We start from the raw sequence: 22,312 nt of genomic DNA, 5'->3' as shown, positions 1-22,312 counted from the left end.
TAAAAGCTTTTTAAAGTTATTACCACATAAAGTGACGCTGGTCAGATTTGCAAAAAATGGCCTTGTCCTTAAGGTGAAATATGGCAGTGTCCTTAAGGGGTTAAGGCAGAATTGCCAAATTCTATCTCGAGAAACCTTTAAAACCATAGCAGTAACATGGAATTTCATAACACCTATTAGGAGCTTCAGTTTGCCCTCCAGTTATTGTATTGAACAGTGCCAGCTGAGTAAGTTGCCCGCATGTTAACGTTCCAAATTATAATACATATTCACTAAAATAAAAAATAAAAAGAATTATACTTTATAAAATGATAAAAAAAAGATAATGGCTTCATAAATTGTAGAGCAATCATATACATAACAGCATTAATTATAAACCTGAAGGAGGGCAAGCTGCTTGACACAAGAGCAAAGCCTATATAGATAAATTAAAGAGAAACTGAAAATAGTAGGCAATACACACAAACTGGATTTCATACAACAGGTATAAATTGTGAAAGTCAGAGGCATCTTCTTGGCAGCATCAAGTAGTGTATTTATTCTTAAATGCTGAGTTTAATACCCAATTAAAAGCTAAAATAGAAAGATTTGTCTATTGTGAAGCCAAACTGTGGGCAAAAACAGCCACTGCAGGCAGTATTTCTGTGTTGACGTGGTTTTGCAATGCATGTTTTCAGGTATTTACTACGTAAGGGCTCTTTCACACTTGCGTTCTTTTGTTCCGGCATAGAGTTCCGTCGTCGGGGCTCTATGTCGGAAGAATCCTGATCAGGATTATCCCCATGCATTCTGAATGGAGAGAAATCCGTTCAGGATGCATCAGAATGTCTTCAGTTCAGGACCGGAACGTTTTTTGGCCGGAGAAAATATCGCAGCATGCTGCGCTTTTTGCTCCAGTCAAAAATCCTGAACACTTGCCGCAATGCCGGATCTGGAATTAATGCCCATTGAAAGGCATTAAACCGGATCCGGCCTTAAGCTAAACGTCGTTTCGGTGCATTGCCAGATCCGACGTTTAGCTTTTTCTGATTGGTTACCATGGCTGCCGGGACGCTAAAGTCCTGGCAGCCATGGTAAAGTGTAGTGGGGACCGGGGGAGCAGTATACTTACCATCCGTGCGGCTCCCGGGGCGCTCCAGAGTGACGTCAGGGCGCCCCACGCGCATGGATGACGTGATCGCATGGCACGTCATCCATGCGCATGGGGCGCTCTGACGTCATTCTGGAGCGCCCCGGGAGCCGCACGGATGGTAAGTATACTGCTCCCCTGCTCCCCACTACTACTATGGCAACTTTAATATCGTCCTGGCTGCCATAGTAACACTGAACGCATTTTGAAGACGGATCCTTCTTCAAATGCTTTCAGTTCACTTGCGTTTTTTCCGGATCCGGCGTGTAATTCCGGCAAATGGAGTACACGACGGATCCGGACAACGCAAGTGTGAAAGAGCCCTTACAGGGAAAATATCTTAAACACCAGCAGAAACCACACAACCAAACATGAGCATTGCAAAACACTGCCAATTCACAATACATTTCATATCATTTCTCCGTATCATTAGGGCTCATGCACACGACTGTATGTATTTGACGGTTAGCAAAACACGGATCCGCAAAAAAAAGGGAGGACATCTGTGTGACATCCGTATTGCATCAGTTTTTGGGCAAATCCATTGTAACAATGCATCCATATTTTTTTCTGACCAGACTTGCAGTGTATACGGAAATGGAATGCACACAGAGTCATTTCCGTTTTTTTTTTTTTTTTTTTTTTGCGGACCCATTGAAGTGAATGGCTCCTCATATGGGCTGCAAAAAAAACAAACAAATGGGCACAGAAAGAAAATACAGTCGTGTGCATGAGTGAGTTCATAAAGCAGACTTTGTCTGTAGATTTCAGCATGGATTCATGAGCATCATCCACGCGGAAACTGCCTTTCATTGTTTTCAATGGAGGTCCACTACATCGTTCTTTTGGCCATAGATTATTTCCAAGTGGTTTTCCAGACCGCTCTAAGAAATTACATGTCCATTCATGCATAACATCTGCAAGGACACCACTGGAAACCATAGCTTAGTCTGCTCATGATTAGTACCATTGAATAGGGATCTACTACATTCAAATTGCAAAACGACAGCCAGAACCTGAGGTAAAATCCACCATGATAACTCTGCCTTAGGCCTCTTGCACATGACCATATGGCTTTTCCAGTATTTTGCAGTCCACAAAAAACGGATCCGCAAAAAATACGGTTGACGTCCATGTGCATTCAGTTTTTTTGCGGATTGGAACAGCTGGCCCCTAATAGAACAGTACTATCCTCATCCGTTTTGCGGACAATAATAGAACATGTTCTATCTTTGAACGTTTCCATATTTCCGTTTTTCGGCCTTAGAGACTCAATGGAATGCACTAACATTTGTCCCCTGAATCTACCTGAAAATTAGTTCATATAAACCAAAGTAGAGCCAGATCTGTAGACAGCACTGGAGTTCTTGAGTCATCAGTGCAGAGCAGGATACTCGTTAACTGGATCTCATCCATGGGCAGTTGCATACTTTCAATAGAGGCAGACCACAAAACTGCTTTGAGGCCCAGGGGCAGAGAGGCCTGGCACTGAACTGCTTCTCCTGTTCACCACATAAAACAACAGCTATTTCCAGCAGCCATAACTAGGAGGAGCTCAGTGCAAATACATTTTTTACAGCTTCCATTAACATCAGTTGTAAGTGTATACATTCCTATGCACTGTGTTCCCTCTACTGGTGACTGCAGGCAGTCAGTTTCATAATATACTATGTAAATGGAAGCAGATTTATCTATGTATTTTTGACACTTGTCTGGTATGAAAACAGTATGAAATATGATATCCAGAAGGAGAGACACATTTATGATCACCTGTTCAACTTTTTCTGCCATAGTGTTGGATAAAGTGGGTAAGGCGGAGGGCAACTTTTTAAATAATTATTTTAATAAAAATTTTCTTCCGCTTAATAATAAAATGTGCAATTTAGAAATCTGGGGAGTTGTGCTTTGCATTCCATGATGAATGTTTTTGATGCACATGTTCTGGAAAACTATAAACTGGGCCGATACTACGTTTTGCTGTAGGGACCCATGAGATTTGTGTATGCCGCTAACTATGGCGTTTTAGATGGAATAATAATTGATTGAATAATAATAATTGATAGATTGAATAAACCTCTTAGTAGGTGTTTAACATAATAAGATGACAAACTAAAGCATTGCCTGCAGCCTGGTAAATCTGGTACCTTAAAGAGGACCATTCACCGATCCTGACACTGTGAACTAAGTATACAGACATGGAGAGCGGCGCCCGGGATCTCACTGCACTTACTGTTATACCTGGGAGCCGCTCCGTTCTCCTGCATTTTCAGTCACTAAGTTATAGTAGGCAGAGATTTCAGTCACTAAGTTATGGTAGGCGGAGTCTGCCCTTGTTCTGCTGTAGCGCTGGCCAATTGCAGCGCAGAGCTCACAGCCTGGGAGGTTATTTTCTCCCAGGCTGTGAGCTCTGCGATGCGATTGGCCAGCGCTACAGCAGAACAAGGGCAGACTCTGCCTACCATAACTTAGTGACTGAAATCTCTGCCTACTATAACTTAGTGGCCGGAGATACCGGAGGGCATAGTGGGAGAACGGAGCGGCGCCCAGGGATAATAGTAAGTGTAGTGAGATCCCCGGGCGCCGCTCTTCATGTCTGTATACTTAGTTCACATTGTCATAATCGGCGAAAGGTCCTCTTTAAGCTTGGTTGATTCCTTTCAAACCTGTCCTGCCCCCTGTGTCTAAGGGCTCATGCACACGACTGTATGTATTTTTCGGTCCACAAAAAACGGAGCACAAAAAACACAGATGACGTCCAGGCGCACTACGTATTTTGCGGAATGAAACAGCTGGCCCCTAATAGAACAGTTCTATCCTTGCCCATAATGCGGACAATAATAGAACATGTTCTATTTGTTTGCAGAATGGACATGCAGACATACTGAAACGGAATATACACAGAATAACTTCAGTTTTTTTTTTTTGCTGAAATGAATTGTTCCGTATACAGTCTGCAAAAAAAAATGGAACAGAAAGAAAATACAGTCGTGAGCATGAGCCCTTAGGAAAACACAGTTTTTACCTTTCTAATGAGCATTGGTGTTCACACTAATAAATAACTTGCACCAGCTTTGAGGTCATGTGCTTGTCCTTCGGAAAACACAGGAAGAAGGTGGCAAATACATTATACCAGCTTCATCATTCTTATTTACCAAAGAATGCAATATGATCACGCAAACCTCCCAATGAAAATTAATTGAACAGCAGTCAAACATAAAGTTAATTATCCACAGTAGGAAGCCAAGTCTGAGCCCCCATATCAGCACATGGAATAATTCCAGATAATAGAGATCTACGTTAAACCCGTCACTGCATGTTTATTTTATAGGTTGCAAGCTGAAAGCTTTATTCTAAATCAATATGTGCAGGCAAAGTAGGTGTAAGAGCATGAATGAATTACCTTCACCTTACCTTGCTTATTTAACACAAAATATACCTTGATAGAGATGGCCTTGCGGTCGTTTCATAGCGAACTTTGCGCGTTCACGATTTGCAGAACATGTGAACATATATGCTATGTCTGCCGCGCCATATTCTTTTGCATTGCGCCAAACTTTGACCCATGACACAAACATCAGGTGGGAAAGGACAGCCAATTGAGACATTTGAGCACATGGATACCCCCCCCCCCCCTACAACAGAACCCGATCTGGCAGCCATTTTACATAGTAACATAGTATATAAGGTAGAAAAAATACATTTGTCCATCCAGTTCGGCCTGTTATCCTGCAAGTTGAAGATATGGGGTGTGTATGCCATCCGGTCCTGGCGATTTGTCTATTTTAATCCTTTCAAGATGCTGCTGTACTTCTTCCTGGGTCAGATAGGACACATTTAATGGGGAATTTACTTTTACATTCTGCATTTCATCTGACAGTTTATTTTCTTCAGTGAAAACAGTGGTGAAAAAAAGTATTTGTTTTCTCCTCATGGCTCTCTGCAGTCCCCCCCTCATCACTCTGTAAAGGGTCGACACCTTCAGATTTATATTTTAGGGTTAGTTCCTTAACCTTTTATTCCCATACGGTATGTACCTCTCACAATTAGATTTTAGGATGCTTTTAAAAATATCCCATTCTGTGGCTGTATTTTTATTTTTGAGCACTTAGTCCCAGTTAGTTAGGCCTATGGCCTCTCTTAGTTGTCTAAATTTAGCTTTTTTAGCTCTATATTTTTGTTCCTCACTGAATAAACAGTCTTTTGATTGATAATTGGAAGATTATTACTTTTTGGTCACTATTTCCCAGGTGTCCCCCAACTTGCACATCTGTTGTTCTGTGTTTTGCCAATGTAGGGAGAGGTTGCTTTGTGGAGCAGGGACAGACTGTTAGGGTCACCAAACGCTAGCTAATAGGGCCATAAAAGTCCTTTTAAGGACTGGCATAGGTGTGCTATCCATAGGTGTGATATACTAAGGGGTGTGATATACTTATACTTTCTAACATAGAAAGTATATTATACTGCATTTGTATTGTGCAGCAGTTGTGTGCGGTTCTGCTGCGATACGGCAACTATATAGAGGGATAAACACTATTGGAATAACTAATTGAAACTGGTGTGATATACCTGTTGCCTCCAAAAAAACTGATTGAGGGGTGTGATATACCTATAATATACTATCTTTCTTTCTTTTCAAAATCTTTTTATTAATATTTTTCAAAGAAAGGAGGTTACAAATGTCATAGAGACAGTTTAAAGGGAACCTGTCATCAGTTTTATGGTGTCCTAACTAAGGGCAACATAAATAAGTGACTGATTCTTTTAGCAAAATGCTGGGTCACTTTCTTTAATTGACCCAGTCAATCTGCCTACATCTTGTATTGAAAAGCTCCAGCTGATAATGATGAGTCCTGAATATTCATGAGCTCCTAACTCTCCCCGCCCACCTGCTGCTGAATGACAGTTTTTTTCCATATGAATCAGCAGCAGGTGGGCAGGGGAGTGGCTATAGCTCTGAATTAAATTTAAGCTGGACTCAATGACTTCACGCCAGACTCGAATCAGCTCATTAGCATGCGGCATCTTTGTGTGTATATTATGAGGTAACCATCTGTCACACCAGTAAGTGAATGCATCTAAGGGACTTTTTAGTAGTTAATGATTGTATATAATTAGTTAGATTATAATCAAATATCCACATGACAGGTTCCCTTTAAAAGCAAGTGTAAGATGGTACAACATCTGGCAAGGCATGCATAAGCAATAGCTATGACGAGGGACTTTTACGCCCACACTGTAGGCACCAGAGGTACCCGTAATAGATAATAGGAAATAACATAGCATAGCATTATCTGGGCAAGAAATAAGAATATGCAAAAACTATATGAACTTCTTTATGAAATACTTTATGACTCCGGGCGGACAACGCCACCCCCATGTCCCAGCACCCCCAAATAGCCTATACCCTCCGGAGAAGAGAAAACTTCTCAGAAACCATAAATAGGGATAACTGTAGTTGCTGTGTCTCGGAGGGGGGTGGGGGGGAGGGGGGAAGTCTTCCACCCGCCAGTAGACCAATAGGCGTGTGCCTCTATACAAAGATTATATTAAGTAAACAGAGCTTAGAAGATTACAGAGGGGGGGGTGAGAAAGGAGAGGGAGGGGGGGAGGGGAAGGTCAGTACCATAAATGAGGATTGTTAAGGTAATGCGAGAGTTTATATGTGTGTAGAAACAGAGTTTATCCACTTCTGGCAGGTGAGTAGCAGTGATATACCAAAGGTTCTGTGAACAGTCCATGGACGTCAGTCCAAGATTTTGTGTTCTGAAGATCGTCAGTTGACCCAAAGAGACCAGATTTTATTGTATTTATGGTGTGTCCTTAATTCCCAATGGGATAGTTCTTCCAATCTGGAAATCAAGGCTACTTTGTCTTGCCAGTGCACAATAGACAAGGACATGACTCGTCTTAAAGCCTTAGATATAATGGTGTGGTGGAGGCTATTAAGTTGTGGGGCCCTAAACATCTCTTTCATAGTCTGTAACTTTAATATGCTCCCATCTGAGTCTAGTAAGTCTGCAGGGGGGGAGTTGGCACAATGAATTTGGATTGGGATAGATTTATAGCCTTCACCCGCAGTAAGAAGACAGTCACCGAGGTTTAGCAAATGTGAAGGACTGTAACTTCCAGATGGACACTGTGGCATGAACTAACATGTTATCCTTGCTTATAACAGGAAAAGTTTGTGGATCAGCGAAGACAAGACCTCTCAGTGGGTATCCAGTCACTTCTTCTAACTGGATCCAAAGTTTGTGTTTCAGGCACCTCACCCAGTCTATCACACGACTGAGGTGAACTGCTGCAATATATCTGGACAGGGAAGGGAGGCCTATTCCGCCTTTGGTAAGGGGTAGTTGTAGAATTTTATGGGAAATCCTCGGTTTTATTTTACCCCAGACATATTTGGAGCATATTTTCCTAAAGGCCTCTTGGAAGCACTTTGGAAGCGTAATTGGAAGCGCCTGGATGAGGTAAGTGAGTTTAGGAATTATTAGGGTATTAAACATGTTTTTGCGTCCTAGCCATGAGATGAAGGTGGGCACCCAGGAGCTCAATAGATCAGGGAGGGAATTCAGTAATGGTGTGTAGCTTAGGTTGTATAGTTTATTGAGGTCTGGAGGTATGTTAATACCCAGGCATTTCAAAGAATTCCCGGTCCACTGAAAGGAGGAGCAAGGTCTCCAATTTCTTAAGAGCTTTAGGAGAGAGGTGTATGCCCATCGCTTGAGACTTGGAAATATAAATTTTAAAGTTGGATATCTTGCCGAACCTATCAAAGGTTTCAATGATGTGGGGGAATGCGTGTTTTGGGTTTGAGACAACTAACAGAAGGTCGTCTACATATGCTGCCTGTTTAATCTCCAAGTCCCTGCATCTTAGACCCTCAATCTCCGAGTTCTGCCTGATCGATTGTAGCAAAGGTTCCACCGACAAAATTAACAAGATAGGGGATAGTGGGCAGCCCTGCCTTGTCCCGTTGCTGATATGTACTACTTGGGACAGAGTATCGTTAATCTTTATATAGGCGCTGGGAGAAGCATACATTGTAAAAATTGCTTTAACAAACTAATCTGGAAATCCAAATTTTTGAAGAGCACAAGTGATAAAGGGCCAGGCCACTCTATCAAAAGCTTTCTCTGCGTCTGTCCCGAGCAGTACAATGGGGGGTCTTACGGCTTTTGGCCAGAGCAATGGCGTTAATAATTTTGTAGATACTGTCCTCTTCCTCCCTGCCCAGTATGAAGCCTGATTGGTCTGGGTGAATCAAGTCCTGAAGCAGGAACTTTATCCTGGCTGACAGGCATAAATTTTGAGGTCCAGGTTTAATAAGGAGATAGGTCTATAACTTAAGCAGAGAGTCATATCTTTTTGGGGATTGGGGATCAGTGTAATATGGGTGCTCAAAGTTTGGGGAGCAAATGGGGTGCCTGCTAACGCAGCATTGAAGGCTTGAACCATATAAGGGGCAAGTGTATCTTTGAAGGTTGTGTAATATATGGCTGGGAGGCCGTCTGGGCCTGGTGACTTCCCTTTGGCTATCGATTTCAGGGTATCTATGATTTTGCTATCGGATATTGGTGAGCACAAGCGAAGTGCCTGTTCTGCACCAATATTGGGTAAGTTCAGCTTCTATAGGAAGTCTGATGTGCATTCAGACCTCTTACGTTTGACCTCATCAGGCTCTAATGCATTAATATTGTAAAGATCTGAATAGAAATTATGGAAAGCCTGAGCGATAGACGTATCATCTCTATAGAGTTGGTTCCCACTCGTCTTAAAGGGGTTCTGCACTTTTATTTAACTGATGATCTATCCTCTGGATAGATAATCAGCTTCTGATCGGCGGGGGTCCGACACCTGGGACCCCCGCCGATCAGCTGTTTGAGAAGGCAGCGCCGCGGCCTTCTCACTGTTTACCGCCGGGCCGCCCGCCTACTGACGTCACGACTTGTATCAACTAGAGTGGGCGCGGCTAAGCTCCATTCAAACAGCTGATCGGCGGGGGTCCCGGGTGTCGGACCCCCGCCGATCAGAAGCTGATGATCTATCCAGAGGATAGATCATCAGTTAAATGAAGGTGCAGAACCCCTTTAATAGCCGAGATTCTAGATTTACGTTTCCATTGGCATAATAATGCCAGCATGAATTTGGTAGGCCTATTACCGCGGGCAAAGAATTTTTGCTTCAGCGCCAAATATAGTTTTGCCGATTGTGCGTTTAGATGTGTTTTCAGCTCTTCTCTGGCTGCATTAAGTTTAGCTAGGATATCTCTCTTCTTTTGTGGGAGCATTCTAATTTAGAGATCCTAGAGAGCAGTTTGTCTGTTTTATTTTCACTTTTCTTTGTTTAAATTGGAAGCAATCGAAATAAACTCACCCCTGATTACTGCTTTGTGCTCTTTCCACACAAATTGTGCGGAGGTCTCTCCTTGTGTGTCACATGCAAAAAATTCCTGTCGTTTTTTATTTATGGCCTTTTTTATTTTCCGGTTACTGAGCAGGGTCTCATTTAAACGCCAAATGAAACATTTGGGTGATGCTTTAGGGGGTTTGAAAGTGAGGAACACTCGTGCATGATCAGAATGTGTTAAGGGGCCGATTTTTACTTCAGAACAGAAATGTAAATTGGTAGTAGGAAAGAAGATATAATCAAGCCTTTGGTATGAGTTATGCGGGGCGGAGAAATGGGTGAAGTCTTTATCATTCGGGTTAAGCGCTCTCCAAACATCTACTAAGGAGCTTTTATGTAAGGATCTTTTTATGGAGTTCAAGGTTTTATTCGGGACTGCTGACTTTCCGGTAGAAGAGTCTAAACGAGGATTAAGGGTCAGGTTGATGTCGCCTGCAGCTATGACTATCCCTTCCCTGAAAGATTCCAGCTCCAGCCAAAATTTATCAAACCATTTTCTTTGTGCCACATTTGGGGCATAGACATTGACTAATATATAATTGAGTGTGAATTCTATTCTTCACCATTACGAATCTTCCTTCCTTATCCGTCATAGTGTCTAAATGTGAGAAGTCAATATTTCTATGTATTCTTATACTAGTGCCGGATTTGTTAGAGGAGGCAGATGAGCCATGAAACTAAAGGTTGTTCCTCATCCTGGATAGCTCCAGAATTTTGTCATGTTTGAAATGGGTTTCTTGCAAAAAGATTATATTGTTTTTTTATTTGTGAAGTTGGTTAATAATTTGACTTTTACAGGAGATTTGAAGCCTCTGACGTTATAAGTAGCTAATTTAAGTTCAGCCATGAGGAAGAGTATGTGTAGGAACATGCGTTGAGGTCTTACTCACTGACAGGGGTATCCAGTGTAGCCCAGAGTATATGTTGGGGCATCTGGCTTCATATTGTGGTACTTTGGGTATAGGAGGGGGAGAGAGAGGAAGGGGGGAAAGAGCCAATCTAAATAAGTAAGAAAAGAACAAAGATTAGCAATGAACAGTGTAAATGACAACAGTTCCACAAAGGTCATAACCTGAGTGTGATAAGGGGTATAAACATAAGACCTTATGTAGGTCCAACAATGAAACCTGAATAGGTAACAATAAAACATAATATACTTCAGAAGTCGTTCGTACATGGTATGCACGACACAGGTGGTATTAAGTAATTAACTGTACTAAGCTTAGGTTCAGAAACACAGTGATAACTATATTGGCATAATAAGCAAACAGCGAGAACATATAAGGGTCTGATCTGAATATGGAACGTGGGTGCCCATCCATCCCGCCACCAAGTACCAGCTGAGAAATCGGGCACTGTAAGTTGAGACGAGAGGGGGGTCAGGGGTGAAGGGGAGGGAGAGGAAAAGGGGGGGAGGGAGCCCACATCATAAACTAAGAAGGGAGAGCCCGAGTATTACATGCTCAATGAGAAGGGGAAAGACCTAGCTCTCTAAATGATACCGATTGAGAGGAAGGAAACTGGATTCTTAAGTCCATAAGTCCTCAATCTTCGTCTGCGATAAGACGCCTCGGTGTCATCGTCCCCTGCTTCTTCTTGATCTTCTGTGCTTTGCTGGAGAGAACGGTTTCCCAGGTGGTTGAAGGTTGGATCTCTGAAGGGATGAAGATGTTGTTGGTAACGGACCAGTCTGGGATATCGATGTCTTCGATTTCTAGGGCAGCAAGGGCGTCAGGTAGATCTTTCGGTGTTATTATGATGTATCTTTTCTCTCTCCAGGTTATTAGCATACCAAAGGGGAACAGCCACTGAAAGGCAATTCTCTTGTGTTGTGGGTAATCCGTTAGGGGTTTTAACATAAGCCTTTTATTTAGCGTGGCTGGTGCCAGGTCTTGGAATAGCTGAATTAGCGAGTCCTCATATTTAATACGTTTGATTTCTCTTGCTTTTTTCATTATTAGTTCCTTCTGCGCTAAGTTCACAAGTTTACAAATTACGTCCCTTGGGGGTTCGCCAGTGTAATGGCATACAAGACAATGCTCCAAACTCCGAACGGAACCTCACAAATCCGTCTTCAAAATGCGTTCAGTGTTACTATGGCAGCCAGGACGCTATTAAAGTCCTGGTTGCCATAGTAGTAGTGGGGAGCGGGGGAGCAGTATACTGACAGTCCGTGCGGCTCCCGGGGCGCTCCAGAATGACGTCAGAGCGCCCCATGCGCATGGATGACGCGCCATGCGATCACGTCATAAATGCGCGTGGGGCGCCCTGACGTCACTCTGAAGCGCCCCGGGAGCCGCACGGACGGTAAGTATACTACTCTCCCGCTCCCCACTACACTTTACCATGGCTGCCAGAACTTTAGCGTCCTGGCAGCCATGGTAACCATTCAGAAAAAGCTAAACGTCGGATCCGGCAATGCGCCGAAATGACGTTTAGCTTAAGGCCGGATTAATGCCTTTCAATGGGCATTAATTCTGGATCCGGCGTTGCGGCAAGTGTTCAGGATTTTTGGCCGGAGCAAAAAGCGCAGCATGCTGCGGTATTTTCTCCAGCCAAAAAACGTTTCGGTCCTGAACTGAAGACATCCTGATGCACGGATTTCTCTCCATTCAGATGCATTAGGATAAAACTGATCAGGATTCTTCCGGCATAGAGCCCCGACGACGGAACTCTATGCCGGAAGAAAAGAACGCAAGTGTGAAAGAGCCCTTACACTCCTAGCAATCAGTCTCTAACAGCATACAGTAAATCCCCCCAAGAACGAGATGAGGCTCCGTGATGAGGGTCAAGCAGTCGACAGCTAGAGCTGTGTGTTTATTGTTCTTATATAACATTGTTACACACTAGTACCACCCACAGGGTTTTGTTAAAACAACCAATAAACACATACAATACAGTAAAACACTCCTACACAAAATTCTCCCCTCTGCCTGTATTACAATAACCTTACACAATGGGTTGATGTAATTATCACAGGCAGGAGAATACACAATGTTTTCTGTCCTGGAGACAACCAAGGAGTAAGTCAATTATCTCTCAGGACAAAGGGAAATCGCCAATACACACGTGGAGACAATAGGACAGACATCACTATTCAAATATACAATGTCACAACCATTACAGTAAACACAGACATTTAACATATCTCAAAATGGCACGAATTAGACCAGGGGTTCAAAAGTTAGTAAAAGTCCTTTGAGAACAAAGGAAGCATGGCTTTTCTGCCCAAAACCAGTTTTACAGAGTTAGGCTGTGTGAGATAATTGGCTTAACTGGGTGTGGTAAGCCAACTAGGTACAGAAAATACCTCTATTCACAACAGCAAAACTACACAAAAATACATAACTCCTATCAAACTGAACAGAACCCCCACATTCAACTTATTCCCAGGTGGCTTGGATCGGAGCGCTCAATATATCCGAACAGCGCTCAGATGCCACAAACACAGTCAAATCGCCATGGGGTTTAAGTTTAGCATGGGCTGATGCGAGGGCCCATAATCCTGGGGCAAGAGGCTGGCAACCAGGCTTCTCCACTACCCAGTGGCGAGGTTGGTTTTGCCACAGCCAGGTTTCGGTTTGGGGCGTAATGTCCTGTGTGCCCTTTCAATGGTTATAGAATCAGAAGAATTACAACCTAACAGAGACCGGCATATCTCTTCTACTGCTTTTGGTACTGCTTCATTAGCGACAGTCTCAAGAATTCCCCAAAAACGGATATTATTCCTTCTGCCTCTATTATCTTGATCCTCTATGTAGTCATAAAGATGATTGATGTGCTGTTTGTACATTGAGAAAGCATCGGATGCTTGCTTAGTATAGTTAGTAATGGCTGTCTGGGTGGTTTCTAGAGCTTCCACTTTGCTGCCAATCTGTCTCATTTCTCTTTTGATCTCAGACAATTCCGCCAATACTGAGTTGAGTTCGTCTGAGAGGGCCCGGGAGATGAAGGATCTGGATAACGGGAGTTCAGCCACAGATTCCGTGGTTTCTTCATTGTCACTGTCTTTGTCTTGCGAACGTATCAATGGTTTGGATAGTGCACCTTTAGGGGTGGAGCCATGTGTACCTGAAGTAGCTTGAGATTTCTTCATAATGAATTTGCCTAAATCTGATTGAGACAGATGAGGGAGTTTCGTAAGATTTTGGGATTCTTAGCAGGTGCTCTGGTATCTGCCTACTTTTAGGTGCTCTGGGTCTGAAACCACTGTGGAATGTTATGCCACCTGTATCTTGAGCATAACCGCGAATAAGGATTAGGACATATCGAGATCTTCACTGGCCAGTAGAATTTAGGATCAGTGGGAGGCGAGAATGCTGCCTCTTCTGGGGAAAGTTGTCAGCTTGTGAAGAGGGAAAATTATAAGGAACTCTGTAGAGTACTAATTCGACTGTGAGAGGGTTGTGTTCCTGTGTCACGGTCTACATATAAAAAATTGGGTCCATGGCCTTTTAAGAAGCGTCTGAGTTAGATCTTCACACGAAAATCAGTAAAAATTATAGGTGACCTGATGTTGAGGCCTGAAGTTGTGAGGTTGTGGGGGGACAAAGGGGAGTAATGATACAGCCTTATACAGTCCGAGTGATGTAAAATGGACAGGTTTGACCAAGGCTGTTCTGCAAATCTAACGTCCTGAGAGGGTTACAGGCACTGGTGTAGCTATAGGGGTCGCAGCAGTCGCAATTGCGACCAGGCCCCTAAGTTAAGGGGGGCCACGGGGCCCCCTCAAGCCATGAGAGCCACAGTAACCCCCCCATCCCCCCATCATTGGTGGCAGTTCCGATCGGAGTCCCAGCAGTGTAATGCTGGGGCTCTGATTGATTACCATGGCAGCCAGGACGCTACCAAGGCTGCCATGGTCAGTTAGTCAGCAGCAAACTTACATGTGCTGTGGCCACCCGACGCTCCTTCTTCTTGTAACTCGTCTCAGGTCTGTGCGGCGCATTGCTATAAGCATAAGCAATGCGCCGCACAGACCTGTGAGGAGTTACAAGAAGAAGACGTGTCGGGCGGCCACAGTGCATGTAAGTATGCTGCTGACTAACTGACCATGGCAGACAGGACTTCAGTAGCGTCCTGACTGCCATGGTAACCGATCGGAGCCCCAGCATTACACTGCTGGGACTCCGATTGGAACTGCCGCTGCCACCAATGTTGGCAATGTTGGGGAGGTTGAGGGAGGACGCACTGCCCACCAATGATTCTAATACTGCAGGGAGGGCGCACTGCCCACCAATAATTTTAATACTGGGGAGGGAGGGACACACTGCCCACCAATGATTTTAATACAGGGGTGGGGGGGAGGGCGCACTGCCCACCAATGATTTTAATACTGGGGAGGGGGGGCGCTCTGCCCACCAATGATTTTAATACTGGGGAGGGGGGTTGGGGGAGGATGCACTGCCCACCAATGATTTTAATACAGGGGACGGGGGGCGCACTGCCCACCAATGATTTTAATACCGGGGGGGGGGGGTTTGGGGAGGGCGCACTGCCCACCAATGATTTTAATACTGGGGAGGGGGGGAGGGCGCACTGCCCTTCAATTATTTTAATACCGGGGGGGGGAAAGGGTGCACTGCCCACCAATGATTTTAATACAGGGGAGGGCACACTGCCCACCAATCATTTTAATAAAGGGGAGGGGGGGAGGGTGCACTGCCCACCAATAATTTTATTACAGGGGAGAGGGGGAGGGCGCACTGGGGGCTGATGGAGAGGGTACTGGGGGCTGATGGAAATGCACTGAATGGGGGCTGATGGAGAGGCACTGAATGGGGGCTGATGGAGAGGCACTGAATGGGGGCTGCTGGTGAGAGGCACTGGGAGCTGGTGAGAGGCACTGGGAGCTGGTGAGAGGCACTGGGGACTGGTGGAGAGGCACTGGGGGCTGGTGGAGAGGCACTGGGGGCTGGTGGAGAGGCACTGGGGGCTGGTGGAGAGGCACTGGGGGCTGGTGGAGAGGCACTGGGGGCTGCTGCGAGGCTACTGGGGGCTGCTGCGAGGCTACTGGGGGCTGCTGCGAGGCTACTGGGGGCTGCTGCGAGGCTACTGGGGGCTGCTATAAGGCTACTGGGGGCTGCTATAAGGCTACTGGGGGTTGCTATAAGGCTACTGGGGGTTGCTATAAGGCATGGGCTCTTATCTGAGGTCTGATTGGGGGTCATTCATATTGAGGGTCTGAGCTGAGATGTTATCTGGGTCTTATTAACATTGTGGATATTATTGGGGCTGTTAGCTAAGGTCTGATTAACATTAAGGGTCTGATTGGTGGTCTGACCTGAGGTATGATGAATTTTTTATTTATTTTTGGAGCAGCTTGGAGAAAAAAGGCCTCACAGTCTCCCACACTTCTTCTGCCCGGCCAAGCCTGCCAGCACCCCTGAGGACAAGCCAGCCAGCACCCCTGAGGCCAATCCAGCCAGCATCCCTGAGGCCAAGCAAGCCAGCACCCTTGAGGCTAAGCCAGCCAGAACCCCTAAGGCTAAGCCAGCCAGAACCCCTGAGGCTAAGCCTGCCAGCACCCCTGAGGCCAAGCCAGCCAGCAGCCCTGAGTCTTCAAAACTGTAAGTAAATTATATATAAGGGGAGCTTATAATATGAAAGAGACAAATTATGTCTGAACAGACATATAGTGCAAATTCCAGTTTTTGTTTATGTTTTTTGTTGCACTGAATTTTCAGCGATTTTTTTTTTTTTTTTGAGGGGGTCGGGGTGGCAGTGGATCTTGGGTGAGTTCCCACACTTTTTTTTCCCAGGACTTTACCCCTGGAGTGGTCACACAGTCTGGACGGCAGTTCTGACTAGTTCTACTTTAATACACAGACATTTAGATTCATACATTTCCTACACTGGCACAAATGCGTTGCCAGTGGCCAACTGTCTGTTCTCAGTCCTACGCGTAACCGTCGCAAGTGCATGAGGAGCTGCAGATGTGGCGGCAAGGTCCGAGAGGTATGTGGGGTTGGGAGATTCAGGGGGAGGCCATAACATTTTTTTGCTATGGGGCCCAGTCATTTCCATCTACGCCCCTGGTTACAGGTCAGCCAAATATAGAGGCGGGTCAGTACTTTATGTGCCCCTGGCAGTTTCACTCAGATTTCCTTTGTTGTGGTGCACTTAGGGAGTATACATGGAAGCCCACTTTGCTCCAACCACTGCCATGTTGTGTCTTACTGGTATACATGGTCTGTGTGCAGACTTCGCTGGTGCCAGGATGTCATAGGATAGACTTTAGCTCGCAGAAGCTTAGGCTAGACCCTTCCTCCCTGTTCGGCTGCTGGCCACATCCCTCCTATAATATACTTTCTAACATAGAAAGTATATAGTACATTTGTATTGGGCAGCAGTTGTGTGCGGTTCTGCTGCGATACTGCAGGTATATAGAGGGAACAGAGCTACTGAAACAACTATTTGCAACGGGTGTGATATACCTGTTGCCCCCCAAAAACTGATTGAGGGGTGCAATATACCTGCGTCCACAAAATACTGATTAAGGGGTTTGATATACTTGCTTCCACAAAATACTGATTGAGGGGTGCAATATACCTGCTTCCACCAATTATTGATTGAGGCCTATGATATACCTGCTTTCACAAAATACTGATTGAAGGGTGCAATATACCTGCTTTCACCAAATATTGATTGAGGGGTTCGATATACCTGCTTCCACAAAATACTGATTGAGGGGTGCGATATACCTGCTTCCACAAAATACTGATTGAAGGGTTTTTAAATACCTGCTTCGACAAAATACTAATTGAGGGGTGCGATATACCTGCTTCCACAAAATACAGATTGAGGCGTGCAATATGCCTGCTTCCACCAAATAATAATTAAGGGGTTCTATATACCTGCTTCCACAAAATACAGATTGAGGGGTTCTATATACCTGCTTCCACAAAATACTGAATAAGGAGTTTGATATACCTGCTTCCACAAAATACAGATTGAGGGTTGTGAAATACCTGCTTCTACAAAATATTGATTAAGGGGGTCTATATACCTGCTTCCACAAAATACTGATTAAGGGGGATTGATATACCTGCTTCCACCAAATATTAATTGAGGCCTATTGAACTCGTGCACCTGAAATACTTAGCCGAGCACTTGGATCTGCCGAGCATAGCAATGCTCAAGCCGAACAGCAGTTCGGCAGAGCATTCTCGCTCATCACTATGAGATCATTCTTGCAGCTAACCCATCGACAGCTGCCTTCAGGATCCAGCCTCAGGGAACGCCTATGCCGACAGGTGTCCAACAACATCGGGTTAACGGCCGATGTGGACGCTCTGAGAAGGGGGAACCACTTGACTACTGGGTGTGCAGGCTTGACCCGTGGCCAGAGCTGCACAATTTGCCATGGAACTCTTGGCTTGCCCCTCGTCGAATGTCCTGTCTGAAAGGAGGTTTAGCGCAGCGGGGGGATCGTGAACGATTATCGCATTTGCCTAACTCACAACAATGTGGACTACCTCACATTTCTAAAAATGAATGATCTCGGAGGAGTTAATTACCTATTACGACCACATGTAATTTCCTCATGCCAGCCCATACACTCCCGCCACAACCCAGAACAAAGAATGGTCATTGTCTTATGTAAATACAGTGGCATAAAATGCCTCTTCTGTCAGGTGAATGCCTAATTTTTGGGGCCTATACTCCACTGGCCTACAGTAAAATAGTTATCCAGTGACCGTCTAATATACCTCCAGCCACATCGTCACAAGTTATTTTCTGTCAGGTGAATGCCTAATTTTTGGGGCCTGTACTGGCCTACAGTAAAATAGTTTTTCAGTGACTGCCTTATGTACCTCCAACCACATAATCACTTGTTCTTTTCTGTCAGATGAATGCCTAATTTTTGGGGCCTGTACTGGCCTACAGTAAAATTGTTATCCAGTGACCATCTAATATACCTCCAGCCACAAAATCACTTGTTCTTTTCTGTCAGATGAATGCCAAATATTTGGGGCCTGTACGCCCGTGGCCTAAAATAAGAAAACTCTAGGCCCCGGCAGGGAACATTTCTGAGAGTTTCCCTTTAAGATGCATAAAAATGGCCCCTTATTAAAATACATATTTTTTGTGGGAATTTTTGCCATTGATCCCCCTCTGGTATGTCACTATCCATGTTGTGGGACTATTTGTGCACTTCTAGTAAAAATTTTGTGGCTGCAAATATGACCTGAGTGCTTTTCAGGTTTGCCTGCCATTAAAGTCAATGGGATCCACCGCAAATGCAATATTTGATTGTGAACGCGTGTTTGCGAATCATCCCGGCCGAAGTTCGTCCATCACTAATCCTTGAATGTTGCATTTAATTTCATATCAGCTAACCTCACAGGAATAGGATCGTAACATATTGTTCACATTTTCAGTCAGCTACAAAAAGGCCACTTTTATCTGCACTGGCGAAGGGAGGCGCTCTCCGAATAACTGAATATAATGCAATTTGCATTACCTGAGCTAATATAGGCTCATTTCATTTTACAGTGGCTTGCAAAAAATGTTGTCTAAATAAACATCTACTCCATCCAATAATAATTATACAAATGACCCCATTGTGTTGCAGTTACTGGGTCACAGGGGTGGGACAAACTCCGTTGGTGTCCAAATGAGTCGATTTAGAGTAGAAAACCCTCTTGACTGATATTTAGTTGGCTGATGTTGCACATTTTCATAGAATCCCTAGCATTCTCATTTATATAAGGTAACAATGATTGGTCAGAAATTTAAAGGAAGAGCATTGCTTTAAAAAAAAACTCAACTGTCCAGACTCAATGTTCCCTAAAGTGTGGCTGGCTACCCCTTGTACTGCCCTTCTTGAGTCTATACTGCTGGCCTAGCTATTTATCTTTCCTAATGCCACATGTAGAAGATATAGAAGAGTCAGGTAGGGGCCTATTTTTTTTTTCTCCAAAGAACTGGTATGAACAAAATGTGAAAGCTAAAATGTGTCGAATTGATGGATGTCGAACCGCATTGACACCTAGCAATCATTGTATCTGACATACCTATAGAAGTGAGTAGAGAAATACTCACATATGCACACTACTGCTCCATTCAGATGGAGAGGAGACATCCATTCTCGTGATAACTGGGAGTCCCAGTGGTCAGACCTCCATCAATTAGACACTTATCCATATCCTTTGTATAGAAGATAAGTGTTTTTTTGTGACAAAACCCCTTTAAAGATGCTTTCCATTAAAAATGTTTTTTTAGCAAGTTTCAGCAGCATGGCTCCTGACACAGAAGATTCTTACTTACCCGCTCCACACCGGTCCGATCCTCTACACTGCTTCTCTATCTTTCGGTCCAAGTACTGTTCACATCCGACTGGCTATGGGCATAGTGAAATGCACTGCTCCAGCCAATGACTGGCTTCAGTGGTGACATGCTGCTTGTGGCCACATCACCACTGAAGCCAGTCATTGGCTGGAGCGGTGCATTTGACCATGCCCATAGCTAGCCAGATGTAAATAGTGACCGGATTGGAACATGGAGAGACCCGAAGAAGTCCACACCACCAGTGCGACATGGAGCAGGTAAGTATGAATCTTCTGTTTCAGGGGCCAGGAACTTGTTAAAAAACCATTATTACTGGAAAAATCCCTTTAAGGTTCACAAGATATATTTCACAACTTTTTGTAATCCCTGTCTACTTCTGCCTTAAAAATTTCCTTGCTTTGTATAATTACCTAATGAAGCGTTGTTGTGTCTATTTTATGAATTATGTTCTCATTCAGGAAGGCCTATTTGATGAACAGTACATGCTGTGCTCAGTCAGTTTACATTTTTCTTTAGATATGTTAGGCTCTGTTCATAGGTGAACATGTGCGACATATGAAACAGGAGAGCTCCTAACGTAAACGCTGAACATATCCATAGGCCCCCATTCACCCAAAGGAGGACATCAGGGTGGTATATGTTGGTAGACCAGTTTTTTCTTTACTGTATAGCAAAGCATTCAATATAACAGAAGACTGGATTCCTATACAGTAGGCTAACCACAAAAAGTATAGCACACAGTATGGCTATCCAGTGCAACTATCAAACTCTTAAAGTGGTTGCCCCATCTCACCTTTTCCACGACAAGATGGGACTAAAAGTCAGCCCTACGTGGCCAGGCTTATGGAAACAGCCAAATGGGCCAGTGCTCTGTTGTTTCTGTAAAACCCATTGTGGTGAATGGAAGCTAGGAAAACAAGTTATTTGCGTAGCTCCCATTAACTACAATGGGAGTTACAGAAACAGTGGGGCACCAGCACTTAGTACTATCCTAGGGCCAGCACTTACTCCTGTCTTGTTGTGGAAATGGTGAACCCCTTAAAGGCCCTGAAAAGCTGTAAACAAATTCTTAGGGGCAAATTTATCACACTTTCATTCTAAAATGCTGGTGCCAAAAAGTCACAAAATAGGGATTTGGAACTTTTTTGGGTCACTTTTTTGCGACTTTTTACATTTTTACACCACTCAAGTTTTGAAAAGTGGGTTGTAAACCCCGGTCAGCTATGTTAATGAGTAAATCATTTCAAAATGACTTAAAAATGTAAAAAAAGGGTTGCAAATTCACTCCTGTAAAAAAGTGGAGTAGGAAAACTGGAGTAACACATAGAAACAAAAATATTACATTTAAAGATGCACCAAATTTAACAATTACATGAGACATTTGACAAATTTGGTGCAAAGTACTCTAACGCAGACTCAAGAAAAACGCAATTCAAATATTACTTACATTATAAATTCCCTTTAGGCTTCTTCCACACTTGTGGCACACCAGCGGCCGGTTTTCTGCCAGATCCCATTATAGTCAGGGCATTGCAGGGCAACATCTAGCTATGCTGAACCCGGAAAGCAGGCTGCAATTGTGAAACTAGCCGAAGTATTTTAGACATATTTCACAGTGGGTTATAGAGAACTGGACTGTAGAGGCCTTTACTGGCTTACCGAGGTTGCTCTACAGGTTATATGTTGGTTATATTTTGTAAGATTATATTTGTAGTGATGTTTAGGCCATCTGTAATCACTGACCTGGAAAATGTTTTTGCTTCCTGATGATCAGGTACTAGGAAGCATATTTCATTTCATTCTTATTGGTGACACATCTGACAGTGCTCATCTTCCATCATTTCAATGCATTTATCCTGCTATGTGATGCTTGTTATTCCATGCTATCTCACTGCACTATTTACTGTAATCTGAACCTTTACAAAATTGTTTTTCTGAAGCAATCACTGAAACACATAGTGGATATAGGCTGTAATGGTCAGTAGCTCTACGAATGAGTACATGTTTAGTATTGTATCTAACAATAAATATTAACAATGGATATAGAGTACAACTTATTTAGAGCATCTCTGGTATCCATGTGTCTAATTCATCCTTTAAATCAACATCTATCTATTTATCTATCTAATCTCCATCATTGCTGCCACCCATACACTGCTGTTAGGGGAACAATTGCACTGTTATCTACTTAGGACAGCTGGTTTTCTTTTTTTACGATGTTCCCCTAATGGAGTAGATCATGTTATATTTTATAGAGACAGTCATTATGGATGCAGCAATACCTAATAAGTATTTTTTATATTGGAAATAGGTTGATGAGGGGAAAGGGGGCATTTTTTTTTTACTTGAAAGTTTTATTTTATTTTTTTATAAAACAACTTTTTTTTTAATCCCAATTTCAAGGGTCTGATCCTTTTTCAATGCATTACATTACATGCTGTATTTTATTTAATTGCATTGGAACCGTCAGTTTCACACATT

Source organism: Bufo gargarizans, chromosome 2 (assembly GCF_014858855.1).
Source record: "Bufo gargarizans isolate SCDJY-AF-19 chromosome 2, ASM1485885v1, whole genome shotgun sequence".
In the NCBI taxonomy this organism is placed as follows: domain Eukaryota; kingdom Metazoa; phylum Chordata; class Amphibia; order Anura; family Bufonidae; genus Bufo; species Bufo gargarizans.
The sequence above is the reverse complement of the archived record's forward strand: the minus strand, read 5'-3'. Positions refer to the sequence as shown.